Source organism: Saccopteryx bilineata, chromosome 1 (genome assembly GCF_036850765.1).
Source record: "Saccopteryx bilineata isolate mSacBil1 chromosome 1, mSacBil1_pri_phased_curated, whole genome shotgun sequence".
NCBI lineage: Eukaryota > Metazoa > Chordata > Mammalia > Chiroptera > Emballonuridae > Saccopteryx > Saccopteryx bilineata.
The window spans coordinates 5550257-5571061 of NC_089490.1; the positions used below are offsets into that span (position 1 = coordinate 5550257).

The 20805-nt window shown below is 40.5% G+C and overlaps 1 protein-coding gene across 3 annotated transcripts in view; it reads left to right on the top strand.

The window, feature by feature from the left end:
- Window positions 1–20805, top strand: part of LOC136306132 (histone-lysine N-methyltransferase PRDM9-like) — a 99761-nt gene that overhangs the window by 52792 nt on the left and 26164 nt on the right. The gene's annotated exons all lie outside the window — the stretch shown is intronic.

The window sequence follows — 20805 nt, forward strand, 5'->3', positions numbered from 1 at the left end:
CATTATTATTTTCTATCCTTCTACTACCTCTGGGCCTTACTTGCTGTTTTTTTTCTAGTTCTTTTAGATGAAGGCTTAGGTTGTTTCTTTGAGCTATTTCAAGCTTCTTAAAGAATGCCTGAAGTGCTATGAACTTCCCTCTCAGGACTGCTTTTGCTGTGTCCCATAAATTTTGAGTTGTTTGCTCATTATCATTTGTTTCTAGGAATTTTTTTTTCTTCTTTGATTTTATTGTTAACACATTTGGTATTTAATAACATGCTATTTAGTTTCCATGTGTTTGAGTATTTTTCAGTTTTTTGTTTGTGGTTGATTTCTAGTTTCATGCCATTTTGGTCAGAGAAAATGGTTGATATGATTTCAATCTTCTTAAATTTGTTGAGACTGCTTTTGTGTCCTAACCTGTGGTCTATCTTAGAGAATATACCATGAGCATTTGAAAAGAATGTATATTCTGCTGCCTTAGGGTGAAAGGTTATAAAGATATCTATTAAATCAAGTTGATCTAGTGTGTCTTTTAAGTCTGCTGTTTTTTTGTTAATTTTCTTTCTTGAGGATTTATCTAGTGATGTTAGTGGGGTATTGAAATCTCCTACTATTATAGCATTGCTGTTGATCTTGCCCTTTATATCCATCAAAGTCTGCTTTATATATTTAGGTACTCCTATATTAGGTGCGTAGATATTTATGATCATTATATCTTTCTGTTGGATTGCTCCCTTTATCATTATGTAGTGATCTTCTTTATCACCCACTATATTCTTTGTTTTAAAGTCCATTTTGTCTGATATAAGTATTGCTACCCCAGCTTTTTTTTCATTTCCATTTGCATAAAATATTTTTTCCATCCTTTTACTTTCAGTCTATGTGCATCTTTTGTTTTAAGGTGTGCCTCTTGTAGACAGTATATGTACAGGTCCTGTTTTCTTATCCAAGCAGCTACTCTATGTCTTTTGATTGGATCATTTAATCCGTTCACATTTAAGGTTATTATTGATATATAGTTGTTTATTGCCATTTTATTCTTTAAAGCTGTATTCCTCTTTGCTATATATTTTTCCTGCTTTGATCTGTTTAAAACAGACCTCTTTACATTTTCTGCAGCTTTGGTTTGGTTGTAATAAAATCCTTGAGTTTTGTTTTTTGTTTGTTTGTTTGTTTTGTTTTTTGGATTTTTTTGTCTGGGAAGCTTTTTATTTCTCCTTCAATTTTAAATGATAGCCTTGCTGGATAAAGTAGTCTTGGTTGTAGGTTTTTGTTCTGCATTATTTAAATATTTCTTGCCATTCTCTTCTGGCCTCAAATGTTTCTGTTGAGAAGTCAAGTGTCATCTTTATGGGGGCTCCTTTGTAGGTGATAGCCTTCTTTTCTCAAGATGCTTTTTTTTTAAAATATTTTATTTATTCATTTTAGAGAGGGGAGAGAGAGAAAGAAATGGGGGGGGAGCAGGAAGCATCAATTCCCACATGTGCCTTGACCAGGCATGCTTGGAGCCCTGAACCAGTGACCTCAGCATTCCAGGTCTACTCCCTACCCACTGTGCCACCACAGGTCAGGCGAGAAGCTTTTAATATTTACTCTTTATCGCTTAACTTTGGTATTTTAATTATGATGTGTCTTGGTGTAGGTCTTTTGGGGTTTCTCTTTAATGGAGTTCTTTTTGCTTCTTGACCTTGTGAGATTTTTTCTTGCATCAATTTAGGGAGGTTTTCAGCTATGACCTGATTGCATAAAGTTTCTATCCATTGTACTTTCTCTTCTTCTTCAGGCACCCCTATGATGGGGATATTATTTCTCTTCATGTTGTCACAGAGCTCTCTTAGAGTTTCCTCAGACATTTTGAGTCTCTTTTCTTTTTCTGTTCTGCTTCTATGCATTTGTTCATCTTGTCCTTCAACTCGCTGATTCAATCTTCAGCTTCATCCATCCTGCTTTTAATTCTTTTTATTGTGGTCTTCATTTCTGATATTGTATTTGTCACCTCTGACATTCTTTTTTCATATTTCAATGTCCTTTTTTATACTTGCTATCTCTTTATTTAGGTGTTCGTAATGACCATCCATTGTTGTTTTAAGATCCCTAAGCATCCTAACAATTACTATTCTAAACTCTGCATCTGCCAGTTTGTTTATTTCCATATCACTCAGTTTCTTTTCAGGAGATTTCTCTTGTGGTTTCATTTGCATTGCACTTCTCTGTCTTCTCATTATGTCTGTGTGTTTGGGTGTGTTGTTTGTAGGGCTGGTTGAGTCTAGGTTTGGTGTTGTCTGCCTCCAATTTTCATTTGTGTTATTTCTAGGTCTTCTTGGGTTGTTATTAGCTGCTTTGAGGTCTTGATTTGTTTAATTTCTTCTCAGATGTAGTCTTGTTTACTGATCTCAGCAGGAGGATTATTTTAAACTGTATCTAGGAATGTGGTGGGTGTAACCTGAGACTCTGAAGGCCTGATCTGCCAGTTAATTTCTTTGGTGGCAGGGTGTTTTTTCTGCTTCATTATGGAGAGTTTTATCTCAGATCTCCATGGAGACCTGAGTTACTGCCCCTCCTTCCCACTTCTTGTTTTCAGCTGTGTCTTCTTGCATTAATTGGGGCTGGAGAGATATCTTGAGATGGCTGACCTGGAACCACTTGTCTTATATTATGTGGAAGGATCAACACCTCACCCAGCTATGGCCGCCTCCAGCACTGGATAAGTCACCTTCTCAGGTTCTCCCATGCATTCCTCTGCCCCTCACCATCTGTCTCTCTCTCTCCCCCTTTTCTTTTGGAGGATAAGCCAGCCCTTTTGTTCCCAGGACCCCAGGCAAGTGGCTGTGAGTGATATTTACTACTCTTTTCCTTGGAATGAGGGCCCTTCTTGGCTCTCAGCCTCACAACCTTTTTGTTCCTTTTAGCAAGGGAGACTCACCTCTCCCCAGCTCTCCCTACCAGGCTCAGTGTGGCTTCTTCTTTACTCCTTGGTTTTTGAGAGCTGTTCTTGTAGCCCACAGATGGTATTTCACACTGATTTTTCCTCAATTAATTTGTAATTCAGTTTGGTGGTGTAAGCTGGGAGTCTGTGCATCTGCCTACTCCATTGCCATTTTCAGGTCTCTCTAGGACAAATATTTCTTAACAAGCCAATGATTTCCTAAGCCCTTTTGATACTTTTTGTTTGTTAACTGCTCCTGCCATTTCCCCATGCACCAGGTGAAATAAGAAACTGCCATTCACCAATAAGCAAAAAATATGATAGCCTTTTAACACAGCACTAACCATGAACTTTTATAATGATGGAAAAAATTTAAAAATTTAAGTTTTTTAAGTGAGAGAAAGGGAAAAGACAGATTCTTTCATGTACCCCAACTAGGATCCACCCAGCCACCCCAGTCTGAGTTCCATGCTCAGACTAGCTGAGTTGTCCTCAGCACCTGAGGTCAACAATTGAACCAACTGAACTATCAAACTGATGATCAAACCAATCAAGCCACTGGCTGTGGGAGGGGAAGAGAGAGAGAAGGGGGAGATGGAGGGGAAGAGAAGCAGATAATCACTTTTCATGTGTGCCCTGACCGGGGTTCGAACCTGGGACGTCCACATGCCGGGCCAACACTCTATCCACTGGGAACACTGGCATGGGTCTGTTTTCTGAGGGCCACCTCTGTCTAGAATATAGGGTAAGAGCAGAGGTCCAATAGATGCCCAGGAGAAGCCTGGAATGCAGTTCTGTGATCTGAGCTAAGACACTGGAAACCTTCCTGAGTGAGGTGGGATGATGATGCTGTTCTCAGCTATGGGGTGGCTTATTTTTTAAGATTTACTCTGTTAATTTTTGGAGAATACACTTCAGTGGGAATGCTCTCAGAGATTACTTTATCTCCAAGAGAGAGAGGATTATGGATTAGCTGGAGAGAGATGGGAGTCAGGCATGTAAGAATTATGATTGGGGACCCTGGCTGTCAGTTGGTTAGAGCTCCAACCTATAATACCAATGTTGAGCCTGGGTCAGAGCACATACAAGAAATGACAAATGACTGCCTGTCTAGGTAGAACAATGAATAAATGCCTCTCTCTCTCTTTTTTTCTTCTTTTTTCTCCTCTTCTTCCTCTTTTTTTTCATCTTCTTCCTCCTCTTTTTGTCCTCAAAATCAGTCAATTTTTAAAAAGTATGGCTGGGGAAATATTTTGAAAAAGGACTCCCCATTGTATATGAAATGGGCTGACACTGAATAAAATCAAGTATGAATATTTGATATGAAGCTTAAGGAAGGCCATATTGTCAGTTTACCATCTGTTGGAAACTATGATGGAAGCAATTCCTTGTTGGGACCAACGGTCTTTATAAACAACTGTGTTAAAAGCTACATGTATATAAGAAACGTCAGCATTGTTACACCCCTACAAGGAGTGAAACAGCCCCTAATGCTGGTTGATAGTCCCTCATCTGGAAATGCATAGAAAGTACCCTTGATATTGACTTTGTGGATTTCTAAAGAAGATATAGTACATAAAAATTAAAAGAGAAAAGAGACTGTAAAAACACACTTTGTGGGAGACAGATATTACAATGTCAACCCTATAAGAATGACTCGTGGGACATGTCTTTACAAAACATATGACCCAGGCAGACTTGTCAACATCAGTCTTGACCAAAATTTTTCTTTCCAGCAGAACCACAGCCAGAGATACAACCATGCTATTTCTTCTCTCTGGCCTTCTCCAGTCAGAAATTTCTCAGCCAACATGTGGGACACAATCACCCCTCTGATATTCTCCCAGGAACATCTACAAAAAAACACCTGCAATCAAAGAATCCCTACCCAGAGGATCCAAATCATCAGCAGCCTCATACTGATACACACAACGGGGATGACAAAGCTGAAGGTCAAAAGGTCAAAGAAAAGTCCAAACATTTGATTAAAAGGAGCAACCAGAGGAGCATTTCAAGGGCCTTTTTGAAACCTCCCAAAGGACACATGGGAAGCTCTAGTGAGCAAGAGAGAATGATACAGGAAGCACCTAGCAGAGGCCAGAATGTGAATTCAGTGAACACAGAAAAACTGTCTATGAGATTAGTAATGTCAAGAAATGAAGCTGTCAAGTATGGAGAGTGTCTACAAGGCTTTGATGATGGGTCACATCTCCTCAAAAACCAGAGAACACACTCAAGGAAGAATAACTATGTTTGCAGAAAGTGTGAGCAAGTCTTTACAAAAATGTCAGATCTCCTCAGACACCAGAGAACACACTCAAGGAAGAATAACTATGTTTGCAGAAAGTGTGAGCGAGGCTTTACAAAAATGTCAAATATCCTCAGACACCAGAGAACACACTCAGGGCAGAAGCCCTATATTTGTAGTGAGTGTGAACGAGGCTTTACACGAAAGTCACAGCTCCTAAAACACCAGAGGATACACTCAGGGGAGAAGCCCTATGTTTGCAGGGAGTGTGAGCGAGGCTTTTCAGAGAAGTCAACTCTCCTTACACACCAGAGAACACACTCAGGAGAGAAGCCCTATGTTTGCAAGGAGTGTCAGCGAGGCTTTTCACTGAAATCAACTCTCCTCACACACCAGAGAACACACTCAGGGGAGAAGCCCTATGTTTGCAAGGAGTGTGAGCGAGGATTTTCAGAGAAGTCAACTCTCCTAAAACACCAGAGAACACACTCAGGGGAGAAGCCATATGTTTGCCAAGAGTGTGAATGAGGCTTTTCACTAAAATCAACTCTTATCACACACCAGAGAACACACTCAGGGGCAAAGCCCTATGTTTGCAGGGAGTGTGAGCGAGGCTTTTCACAGAAGTCAAATCTCCTCACACACCAGAGAACACACTCAGGGGAGAAGCCATATGTTTGCCAAGAGTGTGAGTGAAGCTTTTCACTGAAATCAACTCTGCTCACACACCAGAGAACACACTCAGGGGAGAAGCCCTATGTTTGCAGGGAGTGTGAGCGAGGCTTTTCACAGAGGTCAAATATTCTCAGACACCAGAGAACACACTCAGGGCAGAAGCCCTATATTTGCAGGGAGTGTGAACAAGGCTTACACGAAAGTCCGGTCTCCTAATACACCAGAGGACACACTCAGGGGATAAACCCTATGTTTGCAGGGAGTGTGATTGAGGCTTTACAGAAAAGTCACATCTCTTCACAAATCAGAGGACGCTCTCACAGAGAAGCCCTATGTTTGCAGTGAGTGTAAGTGAGGGTTTTCAAAGAAGTCAACTCTCCTAAGACACCAGAGAATACACTCAGGGGAGAAGCCATATGTTTGCAGGGAATGTCATCAAGGCTTTTCACAGAAGTCACATCTCCTCAGACACCAGAGAACACACTCAGGGCAGAAGCCCTATATTTGCAGGGAGTGTAAACAAGGCTTTACACGAAAGTCAGATCTCCTAATACACCAGAGGACATACTCAGGGGGAAACACTATGTTTGCTGGGAGTGTGAGCAAGCTTTACACAAAAGTCACATCTGTTCACACACCAAAGGACACACTCAAGGGAGAAGCCCTCTGTTTGCAAGAAGAGTGAGTGAGTCATTAGCATTTAATTGCATCTCCACAGCCATAGCTGTTAAACAGGTCATATCCCAGCTCTGAGGGGACATCATAGAAAGTTTACTGACCCCTTACCCTCCTAAGATTATAATTAGTACAGAAGTAACTGGTTAAACAACTTCTTCACTTTCATAACAAGAGAAGATCTCGACAAAGAGTTCCTCAAGTGATATGGGAATGTCAACACAAATATCCTCCTGGTCTTTCACCTCCTATTCTAATAAATCTTATTTCCATAAAACTATAATGACCACATAACTCATTCTTCCCCTCATCATCCCTGAAAGCAGAGAGTTCCCACAGGGCCACAGAAAACTCACACTGTCAGGCACAGAAACTCAACCCCTAAAAACGTGGAAATCTGGAGTCAATTTATATAGGTTACTGCCCAGGGAGAGGGATTTGAGACAGACTCACCAGGGAGAGGGATTTCCTTGACTCCTGGAAAGTGGAGCCTTCTCTCCTAGTAGGCTCACCACCCTCCTCCCTTGGCTTTTCTTAGCTCCTGTCCTGGTTTTCTCTGACCTCCCATCTCAGTGGTGAAAACCAGGGAGGAGTATGAGCATGTGCATGTCCCTGTGCCTGGCTCAGACTGGGAAGCTAGTCTCCCTCACTCTCTCCTCACTGTTTCTTTAGGTTGAGAATCTCATGGTATACACCACATGGATCCTAGATCATTGCATAGTGGGTTTGAATCTCAGTTGTGCCTTCCCCAGCTTTGCAACCAAAGACAAGATTCTCAACTTCTCTGTGCCTGTTTTTTAATCTATACAGGGAGACCAAAGTTCAAAATGCCAAGGTTACTGGCTTGAGCACAGGATCAGTAGCTTGAGTGTGGAGTTGCATGCTTGAGTGTGGAATTATAGACATGACCCCATGGTCACTGGCTTGAAGCCCAACATTGCTGGCTTAAGCAAGGAGTCACTTGTGCTGTAGCTTTCTGCTCAAGGCACATATGAGAGAGCAATCAATGAACAACTAAGGTGCTCTAAGAATTAACGCTTCTCATCTCATTCTTTCCTGTTTCTCACTATCTGTCCCTTTCTCTGTCTCTAAAAAAAATTTGCTTCTCTGTTTTCACACTCTAACGTGAATAAAATAAATAAATGAAAAGACTGGACTTTTCAGATCAAGGCATATATGAAAGTTGATGCTTTCTGCTCCTCCCCCTTCTCTCTCTCTCTCTCTTTCATCTCCACTGTCTGAAATAATTAAATAAAATATAAATTGCTACACGATCAGTCTGCAGGATTGGAGATCTTCATTCCAAACGTTTGGAGTCATTTTGGCTCAGAGAAACTTATTAAAAACTACCAGTTTTCAATTTTCTTATTTCGACAAGACCAAGTACCTAACCTTGTAAAAATAAGCTCTGTCTGATACATCGTTAGAAAATGGCAAATTCAGACTACTATATTATGGCACTCACATCTGTTAGAACTGCTAAAGTTCAAATATGATAGTACCAATGTTCTCATGCATTCATTAATTCTTAGATGTCCCCTGACTAAGGTTTAACTTTATAACTTTGATGTATCAGAATGACGCACTAACTAAGCTTCCTGGCCAGGACATAACCATGGATTTTATCCAACTCTCTCATTTAAAGATAGAAAATACCTCTTTCAGAATCAATAGATTACCACTAAAAAAGAAAACCAGTAGAGATAGAAAACTTACTTAACATAAGCAGGTAAGTGGATCAACTGAGGAAAGGGGCATATCCCTTCCCCTCAGAAAAAATCAAGAAGAATGCAAGAGAAGGGAGCCTGCATGGGTAACTGAGTCAGACAGTTCTAGATTAACTACTTTCTATAGTTCTCTGTAAAGGTGCCTGGGACCACTTGCTACACAGAGCAAAAAAGATAGAACTTATCTGAAAACCCCTTTTTCTTTTTTCAAAAGCTTTTAAGGAACCATGTTTATAAAATACCTTAATTAAAAATTCCAACACTTATCCTCTGATTCCACCTAAATTCACCCTCCCATCCTGGAGTCATGAGAGTGACATGTACCTCTAGACAAAGGGATCACGAGCCCCTTGCATGAATATTTGTATTCTGTAAAAGGTATATAAGATGTAAGAAATCTAACTTTGTGGAGCACACATTTGGTTTCCTCTTTGGGGATCATGCTACTCCACCAGCTAAATAAATCCTAGTTCGTTCATCAAGTTTTCTGGGCATTTTTGTCCTCTTTTTATTCCTGCAATAGAACCACTGACAGAAAATGCACTGTACCCACCCCTGTTCCTCCTGACTGCCACCAAGGTGTTGTTCCCAAGATGTACATGACCTAACAGCAGAGACACAGACTGGGGACATATTTAAAAGGGACCATATTGCACTATAAAGCAAGTGACAACAAACTTTAAAGATTTGAAATTATATAACCTGTTTCCACCTCTCATGACCGCTGACCTTGAAATCCTTATTAACAGATAAACCAGGAAGTCCTTTTACTTACACTTATAAAATACAATTTTAAATAACCTGTAACATACATGGTAATTAGAATTCTAAAATAATTTTATCTACTGAAAGAGAATAATTTTTAAAAAACCTATGGTGCCCTGACCAGATGGTTCAGTGCATGGAGTGTCCCCATTGTGTGCCAAGGTTTTAAGTTTTGTCACAGGTCTCAGCACCTAAGAGAAGTGACCAAGGAATGATTGTATGCTTCTCCCTCTCTTTCTCAAATCAATGTAAAAAAAATGTAAAAATTTAATGGAAAAGTCTTTGATAGAACTGCAACATACCTAGTGCATTTCTTTCAACAGAAAGGCAGAAAACAAAGAAAAGATAAACAAACTAAAAAATGCAGATATCCCTTTGAAGCATATTTCTATTTTTCACCTAGAAAAGGCTACTTTTTTTTACTATCAACAATCTAATTCTGCACCCCACAGTGTTTCCTGCACATTTCTGCCTCCACTGGTGCCTCTCCTGCAATGGAACCATTTCCCTCTCACTTCACCAAAACACATGACTGGTAGTGCCTTGGAAAAACTCCTTTCAAACCTGAACCAGAGGGCTGAGAGGATGATGAACATCTCAGAACACAATGGACTACTCTAATGTGCCATCAAGCCTACAAATATTGGAGACTTCTATCAGATTTGACTAAATGGAACCTTGAGACTTCTCCCTGGAGCAGGTATCCCGAGTTTTCTAGAATAGAATATACCATTTGTTTTGCTCTCTTTCCCCATCCAACATTATTACTGAACAGACACCACAGTCCTTAGACAAATCAAGAACCCATAGACCATAGACAACTCCTACTGAGCACTGGACAAACCATCTAATCAAAAAAGGGACTTGGCACTTAACACCAAACACTGCTCTACAGACCCCACCAAGACTAGGACACAACAATGCCAGAAACTGACATGGCACCTTGAACACCAGAGTCCATACATCATGCCCTAGAACTGTAGCTGCTTGTGGGCCCCATACTAGAACTTGGATATGAGGCTACATGCAAAGGGACCTCAGACCCTGGATGCACAACAGAATACAGATTCAAACACAGATCCTGAAGACAGACTCCTGATCTTTAACTAAGACCCTGTAACTGAACTTCAGAAATGGAGCCAAACTTGACCCCACTTGCTAAATGACAGATGCAGGAGCTGAACCTGATACTCACAGTGCAAACACAGCCAGGACTCCATAAAAATAATCTCTTAGCTCCCTAAGTTCAAGCAGAAAGCTAATATATATATATATATTTCACTACCAATGTAAATGTCGAAGAGAGAAACATAACTCACATCACTACCACATTCTACCAAACCCCCCAGAAATAAACCAAGTAACTGACATGGGGAACAGAAACAATGCTTACCCTTAGCTGACACATGTCCATGATCTCAGCTGCAGGACTCTCCCAAAGTTAGTGCCCCAGCCATTCATGTCACATGCCCATTCATTGACAATGTGGAGGCATAAGATTTAAAAATTTCCTCATACTTTGAAAGTTCTAGCAGTTGGGCTAATAATCAGGTGAAATAATCAGATGGACAAGAGATATTCAACATATAATACATGCTCAAGGGAAATTTATATTCCCAAGAATACAAGACAATGAGGTTTATTGCATATATAGGACATTACAAAAACCTGAATAACAGAATCTTAGATTTTTGGAGTATAACAATGCCTCTGATTTCTGAGTATTAATTTTATATCCTGCCACCTTGCTGATTTCATTTATCAGGTCCAGTAATTTTTTGAGTGTGACTTTAGAGTTTTCTATTTACAATATCATATCATCTGCAAATAATGATAGTTTTATTTCTTCTTTTTCAATTTTGATGCCTTTTATTTCTTCTTGTCTGATTGCTGTGGCTAGCTCTTCTAGGACTATGTTGAATAAGAGTGGTAAAAAGGGGCATCCCTGCTTTGTTCCTGATCTTAAGGGAATTGCTTTTAATTTTTCCAATTGAGTATGATGTTGGCTGTGGGTTTGTCACAGATGGCCTTTATCATGTTGAGGTATGTTCCCTGTATTCCCAATTTGCTGAGAGTTTTGATTATGAATGTGGCTGGATTTTATCAAATGCTTTTTCTGCATCTATTGAAATTATCATGTGGTTTTCCTACTTTCTTTTGTTTGTAATGCATCATATTGATTAATTTGTGAATATTGTATCAGCCTTGCCTCCCCAGAATAAATTCCACTTGATCATGGTGTATGATTTTTTTCATATTTTGGAAAAAAAATTATAGATTGATTATAAAGAAAAAAGAGGAGAGACAGATAGAAAAAGAAAAGTAGAAAGCATCAGCTCAGAGTAGTTGCCTCTCATGTGTGCCTTTACCTGGCAACCCTAGAATTTTATACTGGCAACCTCAGCATTCCAAATCAATACTCTATTCATTGTGCCACAACAGATCAGGCCAGAATCTTAAATTCTTAAAGGTGACATGGACATGCCCCAGCCAGTTGGATCAGCAGTAGAGTGTTGACTGGTGTGTTGAAGTCAGAGGTTTGATTCCCGGTCAGGACACAGAGGAGAAGCACCCATCTTCTTCTCCACTTTTCTCCCTCTTCTTTCTCTCTATCTCTCTCTTCCCCTCTTGCATACAGGGCTCCACTGGAGCAGAGTTGGCCCAGGCACTGAGGATGGCTCCATGGCCTCCACCTCAGGCACTAGAATGGCTCCATTTGCAACAGAGCAATACACCAGATAGGCTGAGCATCGCCTCCTGGTGGGCATGCCAGGTGGATCCCAGTTGGGTGCATGCAGGAGTCTGTCTGCCTCCCCCCTGCTTCTCACTTCATAGAAAAAAGTGACATGGATAACATGCAGCTAATTTGAGAACATGTGACATACCTGACAGAATCCTTTTTGTTGGGAAACCCCAAAACCTATTAAACACAAGAAATAAGGTAAGATGTCAACAAGCTGTTTTTTGGAGTCTTCATGTTAACACTAAGGTGATTGTACTTAAGTTGTCTTCTGAAACTGCCATGGACACAGAGTGATAACTCTCCAAACATATTGAAAAGGTACCACAAAGCAACATCCAACAAGCTTCCATGTTTGAAAGAATATAAAATGTGTGTTTAGTTCTCAGGGCCATTAACCTAAAATATAGGTTGAGAGAGGGACAGACAGGCAGAAAGGGAGAGAGATAGGAATCATCAATTCTTCACTGCACACCTTAGTTGTTCATTGATTGCTTTCTCATATGGGCCTTGACTGGGAGGGGGCCTACAGCAGAAGGAGTTATCCCTTGCTCAAGCCAGCAACCATGGGCTTCAAGCCAGTGACCTTTTGGCTCAAGCCAGAAACCATTGGGTCATGTCTATAATCCCACACTCAAGCCCGTGACCCCACACTCAAGCTGCTGAGTCTGTACTCAAGCCGGATAATCCTGCTCTCACTTTAGGAGCCTCAGGGTTTAAAACCTGAGTTCTCTGCATTTCATTACAATGCTCTATACACTGTGCCACTGCCTAGTCAGGCTAAAAAATATTAATAAAAGAAACACATGAGCTCCTTATGCTTTAAAGCATGAATGACATTTTTTAAATGTAAAGCCAGTAGCTGCGGCCACCATCACAGCTGCCTGGCCCATGCAGTTTCACATTGGATTCGGACAGACTGTGATGAAACAACAAAGCCAAAAACTGCTGGGCCATTAGCTTTAATCCTAGCTTGCACCCGGCGGGCAAGTAAAAACACACACTGGGCTCCAAAATCCACTCGTTCAGTGTTCACAAAGCTACAGACTTATTCGAGTTCTCTAGAATCAAAGGTTTCTAGCTCACCAGACTTATTCACCTCTGTTCCTCATCTCCTTCTCTCTGCACAAACTCTGCACAAACTGGCTTCTCCTTCAGGACTCCATCATCTTGGCTGCCTCTCCTCTCCTCCACATGGCCTTTCTCTGCTCTCCTCTCCAATGCTAATCTCAGGAACAAAGAAAGCAAGCTCCCAGTCTGCCCCACTTTATAGTATAAATATCAAAACTTTTAATCCAATATAAATAGGAAGTCTCTGATACAAAGTCACTTATCTGAGGCATAATGGGATTCCACATGAGAGTGTACCACACCACATCAAAAAGGGTGGGAAAGGCTTAGTCCCAAAACAAAACACCAGGCTACAAGAATCCTTCCTGCTTACAGCCTGTCCCCCACACCCAATGCAAACTATAAGCAAGCAAACATATATCATATTTAAAAACTTATTTGACCAACAAGTCCAAGTCCCAAAAATAGCTCAGGGCTGCTTATGTACCCTCAATTACACATGGATGGGGGAGAGCAGGACATCATGGTATAGGCTGACAACATTTGTTTAGGGGATACAAAGAAAAATTAGGACTTTCAAAGTAACACAATCAAAGATGTTTACAAATCTTTTAGGGTTCATCTTCCCTCACTAGCCTAGAGGTATTTTACCCTCAAGATTCAAGGAATGGGGAGGAACTACAGCCAATGCAAAGTAGTATGTAAATTCTGCCTCCTATTGAAAGTGAAAGAGAAGAAGTTTCTAGGTTAACCTTTATTTTAGATTTAAAACTGAATGAATCATTGTTCTTGCAAGCCAGAAACATCTATATTCTTCTCCCTCCCCTGCCCAAAGGAGGGATGGGACAGGAAAGCCTGACCTTTTCTCCCAGAATATCAATATTAATTTTCAGCTTTTTGGTACCTTATAACAATCCCCACTGGTTCTATTTCCTAAGTCAAATCCTTGACTTAGTTTACTGAAGAGTATGAGGCTGCTGTTTAGGGTTATTAAGTTAAATATGTAAAAGATATTTAACAGACAGAATTAATAACATTACAGTTCACTAAAAAAGCAAATATTATTAATTTTCTGTTAACTATACAATCCTTTTGTAATTTATATAAAACTAATTGGCCTTTGTAACAATTTACCTTTTCTTGAATAAACCTTGCTATAAAATTGATTAAACAGCCTGGCCTGTGGTGGCACAGTGGATAAAGCGTCGACCTAGAACACTGAGGTTGCCGGTTCAAAACCCTGGGCTTGCCTGGTCAAGGCACATATGGGAGTTAATGCTTCCTGCTCCTCCCTTCCCCTTCTCTCTCCTCTCTCTCTCTCTCTCTCTCTCTCTCTCTCCTCTCTAAAGATTAATAATAAAAAAAATTTAAAAAAATTGATTAAACATGGTACAAGACAATATTAAAGTAAGAGGACTAATCACCACAGACAATAGGATTGTGAGCTAGGGTGACTAATTAAACATTCTTTGAAAACCAGTTTTCTGACTGTTCAAATTCTTTTTTCTCTTTTCTATATTTTTTCTGACTAAAGATAAACTTTTCTTATCTATCCAGAAATAACTGGCTATCATAACAACTTACTTTTTTCTCTTTCAAAAGTATTTCTATACCTTATGCCTTCTATTATCAAAACCATACAATTCCTTTCTAATTAGAACTATTAATTTTAAAAATCTTAACCTTTAGTGACAATTAAGTTGGCTTTTGCTTTACCCTAGTTTTCTTTTTCCCAGAGTCTGATTTTAAAATGTCCTTAGTGAATTTTTTATACATTTGCTGTATGTATACCAACAAGCTTCTGGTTTGTGGTTGGAGTAGGGAACGCAGTTTTTTTTTTACCTTAGCAGCAGTGAGAGTTGTCAGGATCATGTGTGTGGACCTGCCCACATGAAAGTCAGTCCCTTGGTGATGTAATGCTGGAAGCGCCTCTTGGACAGTCTCTGAACAGTTTGCTAAAAACCTGTAAAGCCTTCAATTACTTAGGGAAATGGTTGTTACATTTCTTTTACTATTTGATTCATGCATTTTACTTTCCCTGAACCTTTTGGTACCTGTGGGCACAATGTATCTTCAAATTAGTTTCTAATTAATATTGGATTCCTTTTCTACCAGCTTTGAGACTATGGATACAAATGCAGGACCAATACTAGAATGGCAAGCTAAACCTGGATCAAATTCTATATAGCAATTTTCTAACAATTGTGAATTATTTTATTAAAGTCTACTTCTAAATATTTACTTGGAAAAATTCCTTTTTTCCCTGTTTTTTCTATAATTTTATTTTTGCTTAGTATTCACTTGGGAATAAATTAAACTTTTAGATATTATTTCTTCTATAATAGATTCTAAGTTTGGCTTTTCTAATTATATTGCTTTTCTGTTGCCCAAATCTTTTTCTAACTGGTTTTGAATAAACCTTTGGCAATAAGGGTCCCAAGACCCCACTGGTTCTGGGTGGCATCTATTCATTTTAATTACTATGTTCCAATTTTGAGGCAGACTGAAAAAATAAACAATTAACAATAAAATTTAAATAGTTAATGTTAGCTAATACTATAACAAGCATCTTAATACAATAAAGTGACTAAAGCCTACTAGATTATTAAACAAAAATAAAATTCTAATTAATATAACAGGATTCAAAATAAAATTCTTTTTTTTTTTTTTATTCATTTTTAGAGAGGAGAGAGAGAGAGAGAGAGAGATGGGGGAGGAGCTGGAAGCATCAACTCCCATATGTGCCTTGACCAGGCAAGCCCAGGGTTTCGAACCGGCGACCTCAGCATTTCCAGGTCGAAGCTTTATCCACTGTGCCACCACAGGTCAGGCCAAAATAAAATTCTTATAGTCACAAATGTTCTTTATATGTTAACATAATTTTACTAAGTCTATGTTGACATTCTCATTTCTTTATATTATTTGCCAATGTAACTTACTTTCATTTTAATCTGAGAAATGTCCCAAAGAACAGGAGTTACACATATTCAGAAAAAGTCCACAAGGCATTGGAGTTGTGGTCACATTCTACACTTTACAGCTAGAGTCCAATTCCTAGCAAACACTGTTTCTAGTTGGAATTAGGAGCAGGTCCCAGCCTACAATAGGCATGGGGCATTGAAACAAGAGGAACAAAGGAGACACTATACATTAAATAAAGCAATAAAATCAGACTGTCAATACCTTCAGTAGAGAGCTTTCAGGGATAAATAAAACTTAAATATTCAGGCAAGACATAGTAAATGGCCCTCATGTTTACAAGAAATGAGATCAGTTTACCTGCTACTTGGAAGAAATACATTAGGCTCATGAACAATGTCATGAGATGGGGCCAATGGACAGCCTTGGACACATTTAAGCCTTCAGTGGCAAATCCCAGCAGGCTGGGCAAGGTCAGGTCACAGGTAGCTGGAAAGGGCTGGAAGAGACTGAACCCTCCCTCTGTGGAGCAAGGAGGCAGCTTACCTTCTTGTGTCTCTTTTTTCACAGGAAAGACATGTCCTCTGGTGGGGCTGAGAAGCCTGGCAGGCCTCAGTTCAATGACCTTTCTTTCCACTCTTGAAGCAGGGCCCTGTTGGAATCCTATGAAACCCCTTTGGGGAGTTTTAGTCTTCAAGAGTATATGCCAAAAGCTGGTATTTTCCTGATCTCTTTAGGCTCTATTTGCCTTTTCTGTTATGACCTTGGTCATTATAGGTCTTAAAAGCCATGCTCAGAAGATTTTGCAGAGGGCCTTGAGGGTCCTTATCTGTTTATATGAACTTTTGGAAAAAGACAAAAGCAACGTTATTAGCTGGATCAATTCAAGAAAAATAGGTTTGGGTGTCTCTTTTAGAATTCCAGAGTCTCTTCGCTGCTTAATAATTCAGTACATTAATGCTCAAAAGAAATTTTAACAAAAGCATGATAAAATAGATTTGCAGGAGTTCCAAGATATGACTAACATTACATTAAAAGACATTATTAACAATTCCTAATATTTAAACTAAGATTCCAATATTACAGGGCTATAAAACAGCAAATAAAAGAATTAACAAAAGGCCTTTAACATAATATATAAATTTTCACATGGAAAATACTTTTATACAATAAGGGATTCTTGGTACAAACTCCGCAGCTGGCAATGAGATATTAACTTTTTTTTTGACTCACAGTAATTTACACTATTACCTCAATCCTGAGGAGTGGGGTGGATGCCTGAGGGGGAAGTGATTCCAAGAACTGGAAACGGAGTCTGCCGCTTTTACCTTTTTTTTCCCCTGCAGTTTGTAGCCCAGCTCCTTAGCAAGGTAATGGGACTTCTCCTAAGCAGGACTTGAATCAATTTGCCACCTGTAAGCTGACTGCCTTGCTTTGAGCAGCTAAATACAATTTTCACAAAATTACTTTTCCCAATAGTGAGTTGCTTTAGCCTATATGATGAGGTTTCCAATTTTCCCCACAATTCCCTGAAAATTCCCTTTTCACAGTTTTTACCATTATGGTTAATGCTGCCGGTCTCCCTTATTTCTGCTGTTACTATAGGCTCCTGGGGGTTCAATGAAGAAAACTTTGGCCACTTCAGTCCTCGAGATTTAGGACCTTAGAACTTGCCTTAGCTGCTTGTAATGTGAGACATTTATTTTTCCAATGTCCTTCTTCCTTACACAAGGCACATTGATTTTTTTCCTAGCATAGTTCTATTCTTCCTTGAATTTTTTCTTTTTTAACAGAATTTACATTAACTTCCTTATAATCCTTCTCAAGGGTAGCTATGTCCTCATGTACCTCGGAGAACTCTCCTTTCTCCTCCCAGGTCCCTTGTCCTTAGAAGAGTTTGTCTCTTGGAATGCTGCTACTATTGCCTTAGTTATTCTTTTTTTCTGTTTTTGACTCAAATTTTGCATGACCAAGAAGATGTGGTGTTGGGCAGATAAAATATATTATGGCCACTTTGTTAAAGATGGCGTTGCCCAGGTGAAATTAATGTGTGTCTCTGAGGGCAGATAGAATCCTTGTAGCCTGGGGCTTGGTTTTGGGATTAAGCCTCTCCCACCCCTTTTGATGTGGGGTGGTACAATCCAATCATGCCTCAGAGAAGTGACTTTGTATTAGAGACTTCCCTATTTTGTATATTGGATTAAAGGTTGTGAAGCTACACTATAAAATGGGGGCAGAACGAGAGCTTGCTCTCTTGGTTCCTGAGATTATCATTAGAGGAGAGAGCAGAGCAGAGAGCAGAAAGAGGCCATGTGGCCAGGAGAAGCAGCCAAGATGGTGGAGTGCTGAGTGAGATGCCAGTTTGTGTAGAGTTTGTATCTGGGATAAGGAAGGAGATGGGGAACTGAGGAGAATAAGGCTGGTGGCTAGAAACCTTTGATTCTAGAAAACTCGGATAAGTCAGTAGCTTTGTGAGCACTGAATGTGAGTGGGTTTTGGAGCCCAGTGTGTGTTTACTTGCCCGCTGGGTGCAAGCTAGAATTAAAGATGGTGTCCCACCAGTTTTTGGCTCCATTGTTTCTTTACTGACTGTCCGAATCCAATGCGAACCTGCATGGGCCGGGCGGCTGCTGTGATAGTGGCCCTGGCCATGGCTTCTGGCTTTACATGTGGCATCTGCTTTGTATTGAGCATGTTCTAAGCCACTGTGGTGGATTCATTATTAAATTTAGCCACTGACTTATTAAATATACCGGCCGCATATGGCTGATGAAGAGCATCAGACCCAAATTGTGCATTCCCAAAAATAGTTCAGGGGCTGCGTCTATACCCTTGATCACACATGGGGGGGGCAGGACATCATGGCATAGACTGACAACATTTGTTTAGGGAATACACAGAAACATTAAGACTCTCAAGGTAACACAATCAAAGATGTTTACAAATCTTTTAGGGTTCCTCTTCCCTCACTAGCCTAGAGGTATTTTACTCTCAAGATTCCAGAGAAGGAGGAACTATAGCCAATGCAAGGTGGTATGTAAATTCTGCCTCCTATTGAAAGAGAAGAAGTTTCTAGGTTAACCTTTATTTTAGATTTAAAAATGAATGAGCCATTGTTCTTGCAAGCCAGAAATTTCTACATTCTTCTCTCTCCCCTCCCTAAAGGGACAGGACAGGAAAGCCTGATAGGAAAGCCTGAACTTTCCTCCCAAAATATCAATATCAATTTTCAGCTTTTTGGTACCTTATATCACTAGAGATTAACACCTGTTAGAAGGTTGTAAAGCCAGGAGCCAGGGCCACCATCACAGCCACCTGGCCCATGCAGGTTCACATTGGATTCAGATAGTCGGTAAAGAAACAATGGAGCCAAAAACTGGTGGGCCAACATCTTTAATTCTAGCTTGCACCTGACGGGCAAGCAAAAAACACACACTGGGCTCCAAAACCCACTCACATTCAGTTTTCCTAGAATCAAAGGTTTCTAGCTCACCAGACTTATTCACCTCTGTTCCTCATCTCCTTCCTTCTCCCTGCACAAACTCTGCACAAACTGGCTTCTTACTCAACACTCCGCCATCTTGGCTGCTTCTCCTGGCCTCCTCCACGTGGCCTTTCTCTGCTCTCTGCTCTCTCCTCTCTGCTAATCTCAGGAACCGAGAGAGCAAGCTCCCGCTCTGCCCCTATTTTAAAGTGTAGAAATCCAAACCTTTAATCCAATATATAAAATAGGGAAGTCTCTAATACAAAGTCACTTCTCTGAGGCATGATTGGATTGTACCACCCCACATCAAAAAGGGTGGGAAAGGCTTAATCCCAAAACCAAGCCCCAGGCTACAAAGATCCTGCCTGCCCACAGCCCGCCCTCAACACACATTAATATCACCTGGACAGCAGCCTCCACGTGGGCAGTGCCATCTTTAACAAAGTGAGCATAATACATTTTATCTGCCCAACTGTTGGGCAGATAAAATGTATTATGCTCACTTTGTTAAAGAGGCCGTTGCCCAGGTGATATTAATGTGTGTTGAGAATTGTTGTAGCCTGAGGCTTGGTTTTGGGATTAAGCCTGTCCCACCCTTTTTGGTGTGAGGTGGTACAATCCTATCATGCCTCATAGAAGTGATTTTGTATTAGAGACTTCCCCATTATGTATATTGGATTAAGGGTTTGGATTTCTACACTATAAAATGGGAACGGAGCGGGAGTTTGCTCTCTTGGTTCCTGAGGTTAGCATGAGAGAGCAGAGAGAATAGAGCCAGCAGCGGGAGGAGACCACATGGAGAAGGCCAGGAAAAGCAGCCAAGAGGGCGGAGTACTGAGTGAGATGCCAGTTTGTACAGAGTTTGTATCTGGGATAAGGAAGGAAATGGGGAACTGAAGAGAATAAGGCTGTTGAGCTAGAAACCTTTGATTCTAGGAAACTCGGATAAATCAGTAGCTTTGTGAGCACTGAATGTGACTGGGGTTTTGGAGCCCAGTGTGTATTTTTACTTGCCCGCCGGGTGCAAGCTAGATTAAAGACTATGGCCCACCAGTTTTTGGCTCCATGGTTTCTTTACCGACTGTCCGAATCCAATGCGAACCTGCATGAGCCAGGCAGCTCTGATGCTGGCCATGGCCCTGCCTCCTGGCCTTACACCAACAAAGGTGTATTCCAGAAAGGGTACTAAAACCAAGGGGTCCCCAGCTACAGTTAGTTGCTCAGACTCCAACACTGAATGTGAAGTCTCCATGCTGGCCACTCTAACCAAGGACAGCTTCAACAAGCAGGCTGATGGGGCCCCATTAAGCTGTACCAAGGTATGTCATACAATCTGTGATTAATGAACTGCCATTTGATTCTTACAACTAACTGGTGTGTTGGTATTTTCTCCGCTGAGGAAGAAAGAAGAGTGTAGCCAAGAACTGTGAAATAGCAAAAGCTTTATTTAGTAGAGCGCTACCCTGTCAAGGTTCTCTGGTCCACGAGATGGGGGCCAGAGAAGTTGTGCGGATTCTCCCGCGGAGGGATGGGTGTAATTTAGAGCGTCTGTTGGGTGGTGGGGTTGATATGACTTGGTAAAATTTCATC